This window comes from Ostrinia nubilalis, chromosome 15, assembly GCF_963855985.1.
Source record: "Ostrinia nubilalis chromosome 15, ilOstNubi1.1, whole genome shotgun sequence".
Taxonomy (NCBI): Eukaryota; Metazoa; Arthropoda; class Insecta; order Lepidoptera; family Crambidae; genus Ostrinia; species Ostrinia nubilalis.
Genome location: NC_087102.1, coordinates 1,484,125 through 1,505,534, shown reverse-complemented (window position 1 = coordinate 1,505,534; position 21,410 = coordinate 1,484,125). Strand labels below are relative to the sequence as shown.

The 21,410-nt window shown below is 36.9% G+C and overlaps 1 protein-coding gene across 1 annotated transcript in view; it reads left to right on the top strand.

Moving 5' to 3' along the window:
* LOC135078586 (Ig-like and fibronectin type-III domain-containing protein 1) overlaps positions 1-21,410 on the top strand; it is a 221,827-nt gene that overhangs the window by 108,864 nt on the left and 91,553 nt on the right. The window contains exon 3 of the mRNA XM_063973116.1: positions 12,696-12,757. The gene's annotated coding sequence lies outside the window, so the exon portion shown is untranslated. The remainder of the gene's footprint in view (positions 1-12,695; positions 12,758-21,410) is intronic.

Genomic DNA, 21,410 nt, shown 5'->3' with positions numbered 1-21,410 from the left:
CTTGTAGATAGGTACTAACAGGGGGACATAAACCCTTAAATCCTTTTGATAATAAATATTAAGTTAGCGACTAATTACCTGAATCTTAAATCTTGTTAGCTATGTTAATTAAATTAATGATATGCTTCTCCAGAGTCAAGGTATGGAAGTAAAATAGATAAGACCAACATGCAAACCTAACATTATAATTTAACTGATAACAAAGTAACTGAAAGAGTTAATATACCTCTTATTCACAAGCATTGTTAGCGAATAAAGGCCATTTGTTTCATTTTATTGGAGGCAGTAACTTTACTCTTGTGCTCTTTAATAGTGTAACTTGGTAATTTTACATACAAAAGGGTCAACTGACAACTATAAAATTTAATCTTCGCTATAATGTTACTAATAAAACCTCATGTAAACACACCAAAACAAAAGCAGTAACCGTACAACGTTACATTTGTAATGGGTCCCTTCGGCTTGGAGGTGTAAGCAGGAAGGAGAGCGGCGACAAGTACGCTCCCTGCGGGACCCCGAAATGGCGTAGGCGGCTTGTAGCGACCATTCACGGTGGAAAATTATGGGGGTGTTCTTTGAAATTGCATTCTAGTCAGTAAGCGTGAAAAGATCTTACGATTTTATCGTGCGTGAGTGTATCGATACGGTATCATAAGCTAATTGAAAATTCTTTTGGGAATTTCTAAAAATATCAACATTTGGAATTGGATTATACTTTTCCGAATCGAGTGAACGTTGAAGAGTTTATATTTACACTAAATAACAACCTACAAAATTTTCCGTTAACAAAATTTCTTTTTTTAGTGTTTGATTAATAAAATAACCTTTGATTGTATAACCATTTACCCGTATGGCATTTCGTCCTGAATCGAGAAATGTAATTTGTTACGAATGTTTCCTTATATCTGAGCTAAAGCTGAGCGTTATCGAGACAATTCTCGTTTTTCTTTTAATAATGCAACTGGCATCTTTAAAATTAAGTAATATTCGGTCCTCAAAAGGGCCCTTAACTTTCTTGAGGGACTCCTAACGAGAGCTCGGGTCGTTAAAAAGGAAGATCCTCTGCAGAAGCCCGAAATGCGTTTGTTACTCCCCACTTTAATTTGGGGAGTGCAGACGACATTCTATTTATCTGAATTTAGAAACGATTAGGAATAATGCGCGCGTTAATGCGATTGATGACTCTACAAATATTCTACAATTACTTAAAATAAAGAGAATAATTCTAGTTTAAGAAAAGTTCCAAGGGCAAGACATCTCGCAACTTGATTTAATTTGCTACATAAATATTTGTACGATTGTAGAACTGTAACAAGTCATTTTCTACTAACCAGCCTTTGGAATGATTGTTACAAAATATGATTTTGTGTCTAGACTAAACTAAACAGTAAATATGATTTTAGTGAATATTTCGGTACGTTATTATAAGCTATCTGTCTGAGTGCCTAATTATATTCGGATCTATTTCAGGGCCTTAAATAAAGGGGTTATTTGGTCTATCTAGTTCTCAGTAAAAGTTTGAAGCTTATTTTTGTCTGATATTTATTCAATGTTAAAAAAATATGGCCGAGTTTAAAAACCGAAACTTTATCTCTGATTGATCGTATAGTAACCACTCACACCACTGAAACTGCTTTAGCACCGGCTGCGGGCTTGTAGACTCTTTCGTTCTTATTTCACTGGTCTGAAATAAAAGGTTTTTGCTCTTTGTTGTCGCCAAACCTGCCATATTTGAATGCACCTTAAGTGCTCTTAGTGTCTCGCCCAATTATAGTGGATAGAATTAAATTTCCCTCCAGAGAAGTTTTTGAGTGTTGCAACTCGTACATGTTTTTATTTATTTATTTTAAGCTACGGCCACATGATTCGTTGAACTGTGGTAATGAAATTACCTTAATTAATGAACAGCTACAGTGCTAGACTCTCCTGCAAAGAATTTAACGTACTGAATTCCATATTCATAACATAAGTAGGTAAGTAACGTGTTTTTTCTTAACTTCAACTCTTATTTTGTAACTGTAGATAATGCGTTGCACTTCTCTGTACAATAAGATTTTACAGTCGGAGGTTTCACATGCATCTTTTTCATCTGATCATCTTTGCTTTTATGACTCTAGCTAGAGATATTCGAAACATTATTAGTAGGTATTTTTATAAGCGTACACAAAACGCATGATATTGGATCAAAAATATTAAGTCCAACTCTAAAGCAAGTTACAAACCTAAACCTCCTAAGAATAGTTATAGAGGTGAGGTAACTAGATATTTACTGTATCTACCTCACCTGAATATCAAAACCAGAAAGTATGGCATCGTTGACACCTCAAAAAGCCCGGGTGTACATAACCCCTTACGAAATAGAATTAAATTTCCCTCCAGAGAAGTTTTCGGTACCAGCTTGCGCTCGGAAGCCTCACGAATTGTTTATTTAATGCGGTTCTGCCAAATTGGACGTCGGAACACGTTTCAGGCCGACGTTTTTCTAAAACAAAGGTAGGAAACAGCTCGGGTGGTCTAAAAGATCGATTTATCTAGCTTTAGATCTAGAATCTAGAGCTTTATTGTTGCGTAATTACTGTAGACTCGTTTATGGTAGTCCCTATCTACCACCACCAGTGTTTATTGCCAACTACGACACTTATTATGGCCTTATAAACATATTATTTAGTGAATTGAGGGATAGAATAATATCTACGTGTAATAAGTATTGTCAAGTTAAACACTGGCACTGGCAAATTCTTATCACTAAAAGAAATATTGACACGTTATGTAAAGGTCTAGTTCTACAGCCTACTACTACTTAGTTAATTTTAGTCTTACAGTCTTATTAGGTGTACACGCCAAGCGTGAATAAAACTCAAACTGTCACAACATGGCCAGCGCGAAACCGCACAAAACCAATTGAAAAACATAACCAAATATTTCATATCCTAATCTCACCGACACCGTTACCCTTTAACGGCCGAACAATATCAATATGCAGCCGATAAAAAATCAGATAGGTACCCAATTCCAGGGCCCCTCGTGATAAAGCTCGCCGCCGATATAACCCTCTCAACATTCAATTCCGCACGCAAATGTGGGGGTCGGAGTGACCGCGGCGTTGGAAGAATAGAACAGACAGCATTTCATAAACAATACTTAAGCTCTAGAACATTTTGTATATCAAAAACTCAATATAATACCTCTACTTGAAAACTATTTGGATTGTAAGAACTCTATGAATTTTAAACTACCATAAGCATCTGACGATTTTCGTATTGATTAAGTCGTTGAAAGCTTAATAATAGTGAAAGAAAATTGTAAATATCAAATGATGGAGACTAATTTTACATATTTATATGAACTGGCACGTTCTGTTAACTATTCCAGGTTTCATAGATATTCCTAGGTATCTATGTAGTTTAGGAATCCACCGATTCAGCAATAGCCGCCTCTGTGGTCTAGTGGTAAGACCACCTGCTACAGACGCAGAGGTCGATTTCGGATTCGGACACCGGATTCGATTCCCAGTGGGGGCAGATTTTTCTGTTCGGTTTGGTTGGTGGTAGGGCTTGTTCTAAGTCCGTCTGGCTAGCTACCACCATCTTACCTAAGTCTGTCGCCATAAAAACAATGTTAACAGCATTGTTGTGTTCCGGCAGTTAGAGGTAAGATAGCCAGTTCCTCTGTGGTTGAGGATTCCGGGTGAAGCTCGCTTCCACCTTCGGCCTGATCATCACTTACCATCAGGTGAGATACAAGCCAAAGTTTCCTCGTTGTGGATAAAAAAAAATAGTAATAGCCCCATTATAATATCAGCCCTTTCGGTATTATTATTATACTTTGAAACGATGCTCAAAACTCGACTAAAATAAAATTCAATCAATTGCAGATCTGAATGAGGTGACAAAGATCCACTATTTTGCCTCGTTAGTCGAGGAGACTGAGGAATCTGATACATTTTCGAATGGCTTGCTTCATTTCCCTGCCCTATGGTCAAAGCGACTGCGGTCAACGCCGGCACAGTAACGTTCTGGGCCTATTTATTTCTATTATCGCCAGTGGAGGGTTGGCACGTGAACCTAAACACTGGGCATCTTATGTAGTTAATATTAAGGTACAATTTTGAAACAAAAAATATAAGTTTGTAAGGTAAACGTACTGGGCTTACTAAATGGAATTGGTTGGGTGCAGATCGGTAACAGTTTATGGAAATTAATGGAAGCAGGTGTTGTTTTATTTGGGGAAATTTATTGGTTATGATGTTATTAGTGTGGTAAATCATTTTTATTATGGCCACTTTCTTGGCTTTGTTCGGGTTAGGTTAAGGAAGCATGGTTGGTTCACAAATTGAAAAATGGCTTTGGGTAACATTCCCGATTAGTTCATTATTCATTGCTTCATGTTTTTGTACATTAAGTGGATGTTCAACAAGGCAGGCTGATCTGATCTGAAAAAAAATTAACGGCCGTATTCACAAACGATGCTTGCTTATGTAAAGTTACAAATTGAACGCACAGCGTTGAATAGAGCTCTGTGATTGGTTGGAAGAGGTCACCCTGTGCGGCTGTGCAGCGCGTCATCGCGCATCCACGCGCACTGTGAGACCTCGTAGTAATGTTTGTGAATACGGACGTAAATTGTCAATCAAATTGAGTGCTCGGGCGTGCGATATTTTTTTTAGTTTGAGTCTCATATAAAATTGGAATAATTATCTTCTTTTTTATTTACGAGCCTCCGTTTCTAATATTGTAATGTTAGTGAGCATGAAAATTTAAACAAAATAACTTATAAACAAGTCGCAGATATCCAATGGTTTGATAGAACAAAGTCAACACAATTACCTACACATTGTCTATGTGTGTCCCAACCGGGAATTCAACCAGGACATGCTCAAAAGCATCTAACGCCCTAATCTACCCTATACGGGAATTTAACAGGACGTCACGCGCCATCGAAAGAATCTCGCGCCCTATAGATCTAATATCACAAAACCAATATATCGAAATAAGAGCCCATACCACGAAAGTATCATCGACATAGCGTTTCAAGCGATCACTACTTGTGCCCGAACCTATACCGGAATAGGTTTGGGGTCAAGACGCCACGATTGGTTTTTCCCGGATTAAATTTCAGACACTTGGACCTTTGTACAGGATTACACCCTAAAATGGGAAGGGGTAGATTGTAAGGACATCCCTACACAGATAGAAGATCCATACTAATAGTATTACGTGAAAGTTTTTGAGGTTGAATTGATTTGTTACTTCATCACGCAAAAGTTACTGGACGATACGACTGGACTTCTCAATGATATAGATGACCTACACTGAAACGTTCCAGGGCGCTACTATCTCTATAATTATTAGTTCCGATTATTGTCACATTGGACAACCATATAATTATGACATTTACAGGAGGGCGCTACTGTCAATGCTGGGTTGTTATAGTTTTTGATTTTGCCATTTGACGTTTCAAAATCGTTGGACTACGAGTATACTACGGACATAATTTGTCAAAGTTCACACGGGCAAGGCTCTACAAAAACTAAGGCTGACTTGCACCACCTAAATTTGACTCTAACTATGACGATAACCGGTGTTTTTTGTATGGAGTTTGACAGATTTTTGACGCTAGTTAGGCAAAGATGGTGCAACTCAGCCTCAGTAATGATAATCTTGGTATAAGATTATCTAGAAACTAAAGATAACAAGTAACGTAGAGAGAACATAAAATCAATTTCCACAACAATTTCGAGAGAAAATTACTGCAATGCGAAGGAAAATTGATTCTGAAAACCCTTTATTAGTCAAATACTCGGCAATTAATTGACTTAATTCCATAGAATTTGTATCAGGACACAAAGAAAATGTCACATGCCATTGTTTTCCTTCAATTAGATGAATACTACACATTTTTACTGAGCTAATGACTTTTCAGTGTGTAATTAAGTCTGTAACAACGGTCCTGGATAGTAATTGAGATGGGTGAAGATTACGCCTTATTTTATGTCAATATCGGTGGTTTAACATAATATTAAAAGGCATCCGGCATTGTGTTTCCAATAGACATTGCAAATGCTTTCAAACGGATAGCAATTATCTTTTTGATAGCAACTAAGATGCTGATGAAGTAGTATATTTTGGAATAGTAACCACAGGTGGTCTAGTTCTAAGCTTTAGGGCAAAACATCATTATTCTGACATCGGATTATTATCTTTTTTTAAACCGTTAACCCCTCGTGTTAAGTTAAATATGCTTATGTTACGAGTGGGTTCGAACACCCGTTCCTCAGATTACGAGTCGGCTAGACCGACACCTTCATCGTGCGACTAATTGTCGCTGCTTAATGTCTTGTGTTGATAAAGTTATCATAGAAGCCCCCCTTTAATGTTCATGTGTCACTATTTGTATCATACAAAGCTCCATTTTTATCTTCGCCTCGCTTCTATCTCTCAGTGGATACGTGTTTCTCAAAGATTCTTCTGCTCATGATGTGTTTAATTAAATTCAGCGATATTACCCGGGTTGCGAGATGTTCGCAGCACCTCTTATGATTCGGGGAAGTGGGAAAGTTTGCATAACTTCTCCCAGGTAGCACAGGTTAGAGGTACTAATATCATAAGGTTTATACAGGGCAGATTGTTGAACCTATGTAAAAATTATTTCTATCGTAAAACTCATAAAACTAATTTTATTTTTACATTAGGCTTTTAAAAGACACTTTTACATGTCCCAGTATTAACCCTACCACTGCTTCGGGACAATAAATTTGTATTTATACCAACCAAATACGCAATAAGTATTTAAATTGAAGTATTTAACAGTAAATTACTATTGTATTTTGTTACTTCTTTTAAACCAAAAGACGTCCACTTCTGGACAAAGGTCTCTCCAAACACAACGGCTGGCCCTGCGCTGTGCGCTTCCTTACCTTTCATAAAAGCATTCTTTTCTATTTTAAACAAAATGTGAATCTGCCATTTATGATGTTTATATTTTAAGTATTAATTTTCACCCTCCAAATACGTAAAAGGATATACAAAAAGAGACAAAAAGCGTATGAAATTCCAAACGATGCTCCCAAAGCTCTCGCTAGTCTCAATTTTATGAACCAGTCTTTATTACAAGTGTCTTCATATATTTTATCAGTCTCGCGACACAGAGGGTATCTTTATCAAGTACTTTCTCTTGCAATGCTAAAAACACTAAAATTTTAGGATATGTCAGTCTTCAAATTGATCTAGACACCCAAGAGACCATAAGAAATTATTAATTTGCGGTTAGACTGTATTGTACTTAGTCGGGTCATAAGTTCTGTCACATGTTTATAGTGAAATAATTGATACTATATTTGTTTTAACGGTAATCATTTATATACCAATAGAAAGGTACTAAAACAAAGATTTTATGCTTATAAAAAATATTTCAAATTTTCCTCGCAATTATGAATACAAGGGTTCAAACTGCGGGGTCAGTGGTCTCTAGAAACACGAGCGAGTTTCGTATCAATATCGGTGGCTGGTTTAATACAGGATGCCTTGAGGGACTCCAAAACAGTATGACGCATAGAGCAGGCCTTCTTCTCCAAATGTTGCCATATTTTGTAATCCAACGGATTAGAGTCTGGACTGGATGAGGGCCAGACTTCGTGCCGGCTGAGGTCAATTTTACGCCCTACGAGCGGGTTTTGCGCGCCTTTCGCTCTATGAGCTGGCTCAGAATCCTGCTGGAACTCCCAGTGTCTGTTATTGGGCATGATATGTGAAAAAGGTTCCATAAGCTTTGTGAGAACTGAATTTTGATACAGAATGGCATTCGTTTTTTTGCCTTTCATGCAAAAAATACCTCAAAAAAGCCCAAATTTGAGACATGTTACCGAACCTTGAGTGACGATAAAAGCTGGCCTAGCTGGACAGTCGAAATTAAGCTGGTGCTTCTTCATTGATGTACGCATCCAACTTACCATTTTGTTTTTTTGTAACTCTCTTCCATGGTAAAAAACAAAATTCGAAAAAAAAATCAAGGTACTTTTTTCCCGCGTACCGCTTAAGCAAAATGTGGGATTTCTTCAATCTCAGGTCTTTTAAACGCGCATCCAAGTGATTTTTGATTTTTATTAAAAAAGTTTGAAGCCTTGAGTCTTCATAAATACCAATTTCACCCTGGTTCTGCTTATGCCTACGTCTAGGGCAGGCAAAGTCTGCTAACGCATGGAATTTTTTTGAGTTCGCGCCTTCGCAGTTTTTAACACTGCTGGAGTCCTAACCGTGCAAGGACAATTACTTTTGTTTTGTGTCTTCTACACTTAAAACTTCATTATATCGTTTGATGAAACGATAAATGTAAAATTGATATTTAATTGAATTTTTTCAGCACATCGAAAATCTGCTTTGGCGCGTAACCGCACCAATGCAGCGTGACGACTGCTGTTCAGTCTTCTTTATGCATCCACTACATATTTAAAAACAAATAAAATTCAAAACAGTGCACATTTTTAATTTCGTTAAATATTCTAAATTCTAATTCAATAAATATTTTTGAGACCTTCATTCAAAATTCAAAAGTAATGATCATGTGACAGAACTTATGACCAGACTAGGTATTATCATATTTCAGCCCCCTTCCATCTTCAATACACTTACTGAAAATGTACCAAATGATTTTGTATAAAACATAGAAAAAATATAACAAACTATATTTGGGACGTGTATAAGCGCCCTGGGAGGGCCTAAGTACTGAATAAAATATTTGACTTTAACTTTGATACATCTAGACCTTATTTTATTTAAGTCATTCCAATAAAAATATATTATTTTTTCCCAAAAATATGCGGTTTATGCAGAAAAACCAAAGTTTCACTCAGAACTTTTACCTTTTAATAATAAATAGATAAACTTAAGGTTTATGTAGTGGTAGCCACAAAAATGCAGCAGGAAAGTTTTAAAATATGCCGAATGAATAAATAACTGGCGCCCAATTTCAGAAGTTCAATTCCCAAATTGCCTAAGCCAGGATTCGACCCTCGCACCGCTAGACGAGCCACAGGCTGTCTATTTATTTATTTATTTCCCGATCCGCGTCAATATTTCAGAGCTTCTGTCAGAAAGTTCGCGCCCGCGTGCGTAGGGTTTTCAACTTGTTTTTCTACCCTCAAAAATAAGTGAGAGATCGAGGTGATCGAGTAATGTTTAGATGTTTAGAAAAAATAAGGTTGTGTTATCTCATTTAGTACTAATTTATATTAGTTTTCTACTAACTGAATTTTTAATGTTGATTAAAGTCTCTAAATGAAAATAAAGAAAGGCATGTACGAGTAAAAAACCTTAAAAAGTGGGCATAAGAATCTCATATGGAAAAATAAGTTAATAAAAGAAGAAGATCATAGGGATTTTTCAGACACGACACGACATTTTATACCAACTTGAAGAACAAATAGTAGATAGTGCAGCGCTGCTATAATAGACAATATTTGTCAACAGAATTCATAGATAAAACCATCGTAAAAATCACACGTACACGGGTAATATTTTTTATAAGTTGGCAAGGCAACCCTGTCCCGGGCAAAAATTGGACGATCTCAAACTCTTGTTCTTGTCTAGAAACTTTGCGGGTTTTTATTGAACCAACTTTGGGGTTCCGTAACCTGTATTATGCAGGAGCTTTTTTCCCATAAACTTCCCCGTAATGTGGGGAAATATAGGAAATTGTATTTTAGATTTCAATATATTATTATTTTTAGGGAAAATAATAATCCTACTAAATGATCTGATGATGATGATTCAGTCTTAAAATGAAATCCTTCCGAAAACACATAATAAAGCATGTAATTTAGATGCTGAATTATTATAATAGTTTAGGTAACATGGCCAATAAAATGGGCAGCTTCAAAATATACCATTATTATGTTGTTATTATCAATTTGGTTCTAAATCAATTTCATGAACCGCCATTATGAAAATAACTCGAGGCATATTTGGTTTGAAATTAAGTCGACAAATTGAGCTCTTAATTGACTCCATTATTATTTATGTTCAAATTATGAGCCCTAGAATTGAACACTTTGTTCAAACAATGTTATTGTTAGAAGATATTGAGGTTAAAATTGTTTACAAATTATTTTGCGACCATGACAGTGAGTTATTTGACAACAATAATCAAGTCTTGAGAGTATTATCAGAGTAAATACAAATGAGTAGGTCATCTTCATAGAAACGCACGGGCGTGGTTGCGCATGCCCAAGTAACATTTTACTCCATTTAAGAGTTCAATAGTCGTTCACATGTACTCCACAAGCTGTGTATGTCAGCTGTATACGAGCTGTATAGCTTGCTATAATGCTTTTATAGAACCAGTTTGGGCACAAATTAGACAGCTTTAAGTTCACTATGGCTGTACATTAGCAGTATAATAGCATTATAATAGCAGTTTAAGTAGTAACATCGTACTTAAGGCTGACTTACGGCACTATATGGGACGCAGTGTGAACCATACAACGTACGTGAGGACAATAAAGAGTAACAAGTGGCTAAATGCACAGCTTTCAAAGTTATAAAGTCCGACAAAAGTATTCCAATGCTACCTAAAGTTCACGTGTGTCTTAAATTATTTCCACATTTTAATATTAGTTTGGTATTTGTACGTGAGTGCCAAGAGGGAAACAACTCGGGCGGATAATCATTTATGCAAATAATAACACGGGTTTTAAATACTTAATAATGTTAATGCCATTGGGAATGCAACTTTATCGTGAAATGTATACATATTTACAGCTAAAATATTTACGCGCCTCTGTAAAAACGCGATATTCATTTTAAAATATTTAAAACTGGCTGAGAGGAAATCTACAATTTTCAGTTTTTGATATTGGATTGGCATTATAATTATATTACGGTAATTAATTATAACATGAAACCAAAACTCAATCGCTCTATCTGCGAATTTTGTGATAAATCTGCATTAATTTTGGAGATTTATTTGGTAAATATTTTAGGTTACGTAGAACAAAATGGTGGAAATGAAATACGGCTATGTGAACTGTTATAACTCCAATTTAATGCGGTGAGCGTATATTAGGTTCACATGTGTTCTGTTAGAATGCTGTTATCTATATGATGTTCCACATTTGTACCACTACAGCGCTAATGTCTATAAATTTATTCTAATGTGAACTTATGTACAGCTTTAAGATGTACCTAGTTCAGGTCAATTGTGTATCTTTAATTCTTTCAAATACTGAAATTTTAGAGATCCGCAATAAAAAATATTAATGTCCGTTAAATCGCCTAGCCCAGGTACTAATACCTAGTCAAGTATGAATACCTAAAGCATCAGACGGTAGTGTTCCCGGTTTAAATTCGTTTATTATGCTTGACAATTTATTCAAAGCGGAATGAGGAATACGATTTTCAATAGCCCATGTTCTTATTTTTTTTTGCGAAAGGTTAAATAATTGTCCAAATCAAAATGGTATTCACTATCACAAGAACTGCAATCATCACACTCTGATATCTGGTATATTTTGAAGGGAAATTTCAGGTTCAGGCATAATATTTTCCTCTGCATCATGTACAGAACCACCATGAACAACTAAAAACAGGCTTGGGGAAATGTGTAATAGAATATCACATTCACATTCGTGTTCAGCTTAAAGCAAATAAGAGTAGTACTTGTGGACAAATAAACTGCTATTGATGTAAATGGACAACACATATAGTCCTTTTAACAGCCTACAGTGTACATGCGAACCATTGAAACACTTTTGTACAGATAGTAAAAAAAGGTTATTTTAATTATCACAAACAAGTCCTACTACAGCTACTAGCTGTATAACAGTCTAAAACAAGTAAACATAACAGCCTTTGGCTTTATAAATGACCACGTGTGTTCTATTAAAATGCTAGCTCTATAACATCGTACAAGTAGGCCGTTAAACAGCGATTGCCGTATCTCTACCCTCCTATAATGCTCTTAGTCAGATGGCTGACTAAAGGATAGTTGTTAGAGTATTATAACACCAACAATCGTATAAAAGTATAACTCTACACTAGTCTACACTCCTATAAGTCCCTTAGACAGGTATAGGTGTAATTAATTGCAATAATACAGCTTATACATCACGAGTGAACTGTACTAATGCTTTAAGTACACATTGGAACTAAATGTGAACTCTTAAATGGAGTAAAATGTTACTTGGGTGTGAGCGCGCCAACACGTATGCGGCGCGCACGCACACACTTTTCTCCACTTTTTCATATGAGAATCGCGTTGTACTGTTCCGTCGTACGGATATATAAGATTTAAGGTCATAACACATTTATCAACCCGGGAAGGCATCAAGACTGTATCGCCTTTCGCCATGAGGCGAGGAGTTTACGTTATGGTGCGGATAAGTGTGCGTTGCAGTACGGAGTTTCATACAAAGAATACTGACCGCATCGAGTTGATAGGGTTATGATCCGTTTCTGGGTTGATTGTGCTTCGTCCTTTAGGTGCCGTTTTACTTATGTATTTTCGTTACTCTTAGGCTGAGTTGCACCATCTTACTTTAACTTTGACAAACGTCAAAAATCTGTCAAACTCCATACAAAAAGCACCGGTTACCGTTATAGTTACGGTCAAAGTTAGGTGGTGCAACTCAGCCTTATAATTAACAGTTTTTTATGTTTTTTAGAATTGAATGTGTTTCTAAATATGTTTTTTGTTTGTTTCAGTTCTCGCATGCAACCTGGAAGATAGTCTCTACAAAAAGTAGGGTTCGTCCCGAACATTAAAGGTAATTACAATTCCTTGTTATAATAATAATTAATCTGTATTAAAAATTACATGCATCTTTGACTAAAGCCTGGTCCGTGAGCACGTAGAATCCCGTCCAATGACCCCAACTGCGACTGTGCGACGCGCGCCCACAGTGAGTGTGCGAGCGCGACAGCAACATAATTACGTGCGAGCGACAAGGATGGGCAGCTTGGGGTCATTGGACGGGATTCTACGTGCTCAGGGACCAGGCTTTACCTGTATTTATATTACCTATCCACATCACATTATAGTATAACGCAATCATCATCATCATCATCGTTTCAGTCATAGGACGTCCACTGCTGAACATAGGCCTCTCCCAATGATTTCCATGTTGACCAGTTGGCCTCCGATAACGCAATATCTGTATATTATTAAAGCATACATATGTAGCAAATAATATTAGTGATAAATAAATCTACCCTACATACGCCTCCAGATAAATTGATATAAGATCCACTTAAACACTCCTTTGTGTGAGTACATCGATCACAGCGATGTGCTCCGATCATCAATATAATCCGTGCTAAGATTGTTCTCCTTGGAACCCGATATTAACTGAAACCAACCAAATGTTCCTGAAACGCAACACCTGTACTTCAGTGTGCTTACCATGAGTTTACGTTAGGTGTGCTCGCTAGCGACTGCGTAAAAAAATGACATTTAAATGTATGACATATCATGCAGCGCCCCTAGCGGCTACTTTCAAAAAATAAAATCTTCATAGAATTCTTTGACGTATTCGCTAGCGAGCTCACCTAACGTAAACTCATGGTAAGCACACAGATGAGTTCCTACACACAGTGTATATTCCGCGTCAATGAACTTTGGCAATCTTGCAAACCAATGAGGCAAATTGACGTCGAATTCGCTATATTTCTTTCCATTTAATGAGGGCTATCGTTTTAGCGCTCACCAGTTAGCGCCACTGTAGAGTAAGGTCCTGTCACTTGCTAGTAGCGAAGACAGTGGCGCCAACTGGTGAGCGCTAAAGTGGTAGGAGGACTATCGCATTTGCACTCATCAAGATGGCGCCACTGTAGAGTAAGGTCCTGTCAAACGCCAGGGGTGCCAACTGTTAAGTATAAAAACGATATCACTCATTGTGTATGTCTTGTTAGCTGTCCTTAAATAAATAAATATACGTACGTGTATACATATTTAGTAATTTAAGCAAGCGTAGTGTAGGAGACTGCACATAGAGCGAAGACTTGCGAAAGGTCGCTAACTCAGTTTACCTCTTTTACAGTCGATTAATGTCAATTAAAATTAAATTAGTAAGTTGTGAAATTAATTGCTTTAAATCTTGTTTTCAGTAATTATCATTATTGTTTCTCTTCTCTATAATTAATTAAAGTTTGTGACCCATTTTAGACCTATCAATGATAGATTATAATTTAAAAGTTGTTTTGTTATACATAAAAATGCTGAAATCTATTGGCTCAGACTCTAATGATTACATAAGGTATTCGTATTTAGGGAATGTTGCTGATAGCCTTAGATTTATAGACTGAACAATATAAAGAGACATTAATTAATGATCGCTACATTCTCTACAGCGGTATAAATACTAAATTATTTATCTTTCTGATAATTTATGTTGCGAGAGCAATGAAATGTAAGAAAATGTTACCTAAGGAAAAAACTTAGTACATAAATAGTTAAGCCTTTAGTAGTAGCTACAAATCTGTAGCTACTTACAAAATTAGAATTAATGGAATCACTATTAACCCAACTATCCCCAAACGGTCGCATTTTTACTCTTGCTTCAACTGTATGTTCAGCATATAAATCCTTTATTTCTTCGTTCGCCATATCGCCTGTAACAACAAAAACACTGATACCCTTATTCTCATACCCTTCGCACCGGAACAAACACGTACCAAAAAACTAACCTCAAAATCTATAAATCCATCAGACAACCCGCCGCGTCGCGACGCGTCTGAATTATAGGTATTTTTCTTCAAAGAAAACGAAAAATCTAAGGGTGAATTTCTATTTATTCGCCCCCTAATCGTAGCCACAATATTTCACCACACACAGCCCGCGGCCTTTGAATTATTTATATATCGTGATAGAAATAAATTTATTTCGTTATCTGGATGTTACCTATTTCTCTTCGGGACTGATAGTGTAGGGCTTAGGCACTGCGATAGAGATTAATGTCTTAATTACGCATCGGCATTTCTGGCTATGGCTATTTGTTTTGGATGGAATACATTGAAGGCGTATTTGTAATTTAATTATGTACCAACATAGCTCTCGAATTGCCAAAACAGTTCTTATCATATATGTAGTATCACAATAACGAATGTTTAAGTCTCTTATGCCCGTTTTCTCCATCAATCCCTAATTTTTAAGTGACCCCTATGAAAACAAAATTCCTGTTATGTGTTACCATTAGGGGTCACTTAAAAATTAGGGATTGATGGTGAAAACGGGCATTAGACTCTCTAGCATATAAATTAAAAACCTTAAGACATAAGAAAAAACCTGTAACCATTAGGAGGACTGTAAAAACAAATGAAAAACTCCAGGTGCATTTCTTGAATCGAACCTAATAACTCGTGGACCCTTTAATGGTCGCATAAGACCGCGGTAACAATTGATTCGCTAGTACTTAAAGGGTTAAATTAAGTTCACTCGATAGCACATTCAACTTCTAATTTTTGTTGCGAAATAGTATCTGTTACGACTACACAAGATGCCATAATGTTTAGCAAGATGTTCCGGCATCGAAAACAATTATTTACCATCTTTAACTTTGATCTCTACGTAATAATAACGGTTCAGGTAAACTTGCGCGAAAGACACTAGCGCGAAAGATATTTGCACGAAGACACAAGTGTTTTTCGCGCTCATCTTTTTTCGCGCTCATGTCTTTTCGCGCTAACGTCCATTCGCGCTAGTGTCTTTTCGCGCTAGTGTCTTTCACGCAAATATCTTTCGCGCAAATCCTTTCGCGCAAATCTCTTTCGCGCTTGTGTCTTCGCGCAAGAGTTTTGATTAAATAAAATCAATTTTTCTTTGAAGTCCATCTCCGAGCCTATTCCGGTCCGCTCAAACATCTGTCATTCTGTTAGCCCAATCGAGATCGGAATACAATTGGGAAAACACGAAATGCCGTAACAATGATAAAATGTGGTTGTTTGATTTTCATTTGCGGTATCTTGATTGAGTCGTGTTTTTATAAACATAGCGTTTTTTTAAACGCTAAAGGGTTAAATTAAGTTCACTCGATAGCACATTCAACTTCTATTTTTTTTGCAAAATAGTATCTGTTACGACTACACAAGATGCCATAATGTTTAGCAAGATGTTCCACCATCTAAAACACAATTATTTACAATCTTTAACTTTGATCTCTACGTAATAAAAACGGTTCTGGTACACTTGCGCGAAAGACACTAGCGCGAAAGATATTTGCACAAAGACACAAGTGTCTTTCGCGCTCATCTCTTTTCGCGCAAACGTCCATTCGCGCTCATGTCTTTTCTGGCTAACGTCCATTCGCGCTCATGTCTTTTCGCGCAAGTGTCCATGCGCGCAAATGTCTTTCGCGCTAACGTCCATTCGCGCTATTGTCTTTCGCGCTCATGACTTTTCACGCTAACGTCCATTCGCGCTAGTGTCTTTTCGCGCAAGTTTCCATGCGCGCAAATGTCATTTGCTCTACTGTCTTTCGCGCTTGTGCCTTTGCGCAAGTCTTTCGATGCGAATAAAAACAATTTTTCTTTGAAGTCCATCTCCGAGCCTATTCCGGTCCGTTCAAACATCTGTCATTCTGTTAGCCCAATCGAGATCGGAATACAATTGGGAAAACACGAAATGCCGTAACAATGATAAAATGTGGTTGTTTGATTTTCATTTGCGGTATCTTGATTGAGTCGTGTTTTTATAAACATAGCGTTTTTTTAAACGCTCGTTTTGTGATGAATATTTTTACGAACATCCTTTTCTTTTGATTTTATCAGATTCTTCTGAATATTTACTATAAAATACTATTATTCTTTTGATTTATCATTTGTTGAAATTAATATGATTTATTTATATTATATCAAGTCGTTACTCACTGAAATGTTCCTAAATTGCTTAAGTTTCGACGCAGAACGATGCTGTGTTTATCAATTTGTCAAATATTTCAACCTATTCTATTTGTAACGACTACCCACCAAATTTACCATTAATGTTCTTTTTATAATAATTCATATACTTCACAAAAAGATCCTCCCTAACAATTTCTACAATTTCTATTTAGGGCGTCGAAAAAAACGCCCGTCTACACAACCCCAGCAATAATAATGAATTGATTCAGCAATATTGTTACAGATTGTGTAAATACGCGTATAAGTTTCAGTTATCGTCGGAGTAACGTCCATAAATACGTGCGTTTAATACATTATGAATGTTGATTTGTTGATACATCAATATCAAACGTTATTAGTATAATTTGATTCTCGAACAGAGAAGCTTCCAAAAAGTATTTGGAATTCAAAACAAAAACTTCACGTTCCGATACACGCAACCAGAACAGTGTTTTAAGTATTAAAGGAGTACGATTTAAAACCCGCCTTTGTGGTACATTATTCAGTCATATCGCGTAAAATACAGGCATACATGTGGGGATGTAATCTAAGCTCTTACCTTTAGACAGCTCGAGTTTAGGTTGTATCCGTCAAAAGTGAGCAAGGTATACCTAGCACCAATTTTACCGAGTAATAGTAGTATTCTACCGATCCAACCTTCACTGGTTGGGTTTCATTGGTCGCCAAACTGTAGATCCGGGCGGTACACGTACCTATTTTAAAATCTATTGCAGAGTTGAGTTTTCAAGCTACTACGGTACACAACACACAAAAGCACACTGAAAAGCTTAGGGCTGCCACATTAGTAACAAAATTAAAAGAGATTTATACCTCTTATCACTGAAAAAGAGGATGTAATGTAAGAAAATCTTAAGCAAGAACGTTGCTAGGAACTTTATACCTACTATAAATATCAGATCATTTTATTCGTTGCATGAGCACAACCCTCTCTAATTTACAAGAAACAAATGAAGGATGGCCGACACGTTGGCTTCCAATAGGGAATAATTATGCGAACATTAGGCTTTTCTAATCGCTTTTACAAAAATGTAATAGTAAATCCGAACAGTGCCAACCCTACAAACCGGAAAGTATCAAGCTGGTGGAAATTGCGTCCAGTCACTGCTGCATCATCTGTACCACATCTATAAGCCCATTGTGCGGACAAAAACCCTGTATTTTAACCACACGGCACCAGACAAAAGCTCCGGTTTATTTGAAAACTGTTTCACTGAGCTTTCGAATAAGCTTTTTTGTAATGAATGCCCAGACTTAGAAGCTTTTGTATCTTTTTGTATAGTACTGAATTGGATCGTGCATTTTAACGAAGTAATGGAGTTTTTAAATTCTGTTTATTACATAGGCTTGTGAGCTGTGAGACAATCCGAGAATGGTGCCCAGTTAAAAATAAAATGGATTTTTGTAAAATAGTGTTGTGATTTTTAATCCGCAGTTATAAGATATTTTTAGAAAACTCTTGTAACTTATTTTGCTTTTATATTATTGTTGAACTTGATAAACCTTGTAAAACTAATAACGTAATCTATGTTTAGATACCTAACAATCTAAATTCTGGGATATCTTTGCGGTTTTAATTTTAGGAGCCATTTTGATACAAAATTAGCCGGTCTACATGTGTAATTGTACTAATTCTCTGATAAAAAATATTTATTAATTTAAAATTATGGAATGTCCGAAAAGACTAATTGTGAGACTTGAATCTATTAGAAAAGAATAGAATATAAATCATTAATTTGCGTAGGAGACATATTTGTTCAAATGATACATAGGTACATAAAGCAAGTGCATGCGTGCTCTACCGAATGACGGCATGCATATTATCTGTATTTATCTTTTATAAAGCAAACATAATTAATGATGATTCTGATTCTGATTTATAAATATTTTTCTTTCTTTCTTTCTTGATTCTAGAATAGGTCTGAAATTAAAATGACCATTTTGCAAATCTGTTATGCCACAATATTTCGATACTACTAAAAATATAACTTTCCAGCAGCGATGAGAATTTCCGAGTGCTATTTATCCCTCCCCTCTACCGACTGCATATTATTTACATTCCTGCTGGAACTCGTTCCAGGATGTAGCGTGTTCTGACCGCTGGTGCACTTCATAAATATTCCACCAGTATTCTCTAAACAGCTGTATCTCTATGGAATGCACATTTTCAGCAATTTCCATAAACATATTTACAGTAAGTAGATGAATAAAGCTGAAGGAGGTATTTCCAGAGGGAAAGACATTGCATGCAAAGTTATTGACTGGTATTACCAATGCTGTTTTGAAGAAGAAGTTTGAATAGGAAAACAGCCATTTCAAGATATGAAAATTAATATATCTATCTGTAAGGCCTCTTTTAAATTAGACGTTTTGAGACGGACGTTTATCAAGACCGCTCACTCTGTTGGTAATTGACTGTCTTTTTTATTCCAACGCAGTTGTCATAAAATTTTCAGTGTGCGGTCCTGCAAACGGACGACAAACATCGTCTCAAAACGTCTAATTTGAAAGAGCTCTAAGAAATGAAGCTATCCCTCATGAAAAATCATTACAAAGACCCTATAACAATACATCGAACCTCTCGTTTTCGCTTCACAAAATCTTCATCTTGATTCGCAATAAAAAATAACTAGGCATCTAACCAACCGATTTCTCAATAGCGTCTCCATCAAAGGATATGAAGTCGAGCGATTCGACCAAACACAACTTTCTGTGCTTCGCTCGCTCCGCTCAATTAAGTAGGAAAGCAGCCGACCGCGGCGCCTCTACCGGCGCTGGCGGAAACTACGCTTGAAATTGAACGCTGTATTTGCGACTGCGGCTCAGATGGCTTGTGGGATTTGGCACAAATACCTTCGTGTAAAATGGACGCTAAATACTGGACGGCCGAAATTCGACCTATACTTTACAATGTCACTAATTGAGGCTGGTATTTTATACCATTTTTTACTTTAGGTATAATTTATATTTATGTTTAGGAATAGCTATTTACCATTACAACTCCAGCTCCACCCAGAATGGTCTTATAAACAAGGTAGCGTAATATTTCTTATCTTTGGTTGTCATCACTGAAAGCTATCGGTACCTTGCATAGCTGTAAAGCATCTTCAAAAAGATTGATAAAAAGTGTCATCTTCTGAAAATGCACAGTGATGCCTGATCAAGCCAAACTTCTGGTGCATTGAATTTTCAGATAGATCCAGTATATTATGTAACCTATTGTTGGTACCGTTTGAAAGATATCGTGAAGCACTTTCAGGATCAGTAACCAGTTTTTCGATATCTTGTATAGTTTAGAAATAATCGAGTGAGATCACTTTTCGTTTCCACCCTGTATAGTTTGGTGTGCTGGAGACTGTACCACACCACCCTGGTCTCCCATTCGATTTATACACATTTGAAGCGAAGTGGCGCGAGACATTGCTTCAATTCCAGTAACTGCGCAGTTTCGGCGGGCGCCGCCAGAGGCGCCACGGTCGGCTGCTTAGACTTAATTGACCAGCGGCAAGTTAGTATGTTTGGTGAATTTGCTTCAGCGCATTTATGGAGTTCAAAGAATTTCGCAATTCCCTTTGAAATAAATGGTATTAGGCAATTGGCGGAACGACTTGGTACGATTGTTTCTCAATTGGAGCACTCTGGTTTATTGGGAACGATGTTGTTACATTGAAATGTTTATAGAACATAATAAAACATGAATAAAATCATCATCATCTTCATAATTTCAGCCACAGGACGTCCAATGCTGAACATAGGCCTCCCCCAATGATTTCCACATTGCCCGGTTGGTAGCGGCCTGCATCCTGCGCCTTCCTGCTACATTTATGAGGTCGTTGGTCCACCTTGTGGTGGACGTACCACGCCGCGTTTTCCGGGAAAATATACCTACACTAATTATTTTGCCTAACATCAATGGAAGTGATGATATGTTTGTTCTTAAGGAGCCAACCCATCTGGCAACCGTAGAGTGTATGCCAAATCCTTCATTTGTCTCTGGTAAATGAGAGATGATCTTCCTCCTTTAGTGAAGACTATGACCTGATGATGATGATAGGTTTAAGGTATATCTTTTTAGAAATTGATGGCGGAGGCTTTGGAGGCTGAGTTGCACCACCTAACTTTAACTGTAACCGGTGCTTTTTGTATGCAAATTTTTGACGTTTGTTGAAGTTGAAGTAAGCTGGTGCAACCCAGCTTTAGAAACAGATTCCACTAGTAAAGCTACTTTTAGACGTACCTTCGTTTATTATTTACAACGATTTGTTTACCTACCCACACACATCGTGCGAGTGCGGCCTAATTTTCCTACCCCCAATATACAACCCACGTTGCTACCAAAGCACCTGTCACACAACCCGCGCGCCATTACACATTAATACACGACTACCGTCATATTTGCGAAGGGCAAAGACAGAATACATCGTAAATACTCTGTACACTTGAAGGACCAGAACGACTGGCATTAAATATTTTAATTCCGTTCCATTCCTTCGGGAGCTCTACTGCCATTTTGTTCTGTACAGTCGG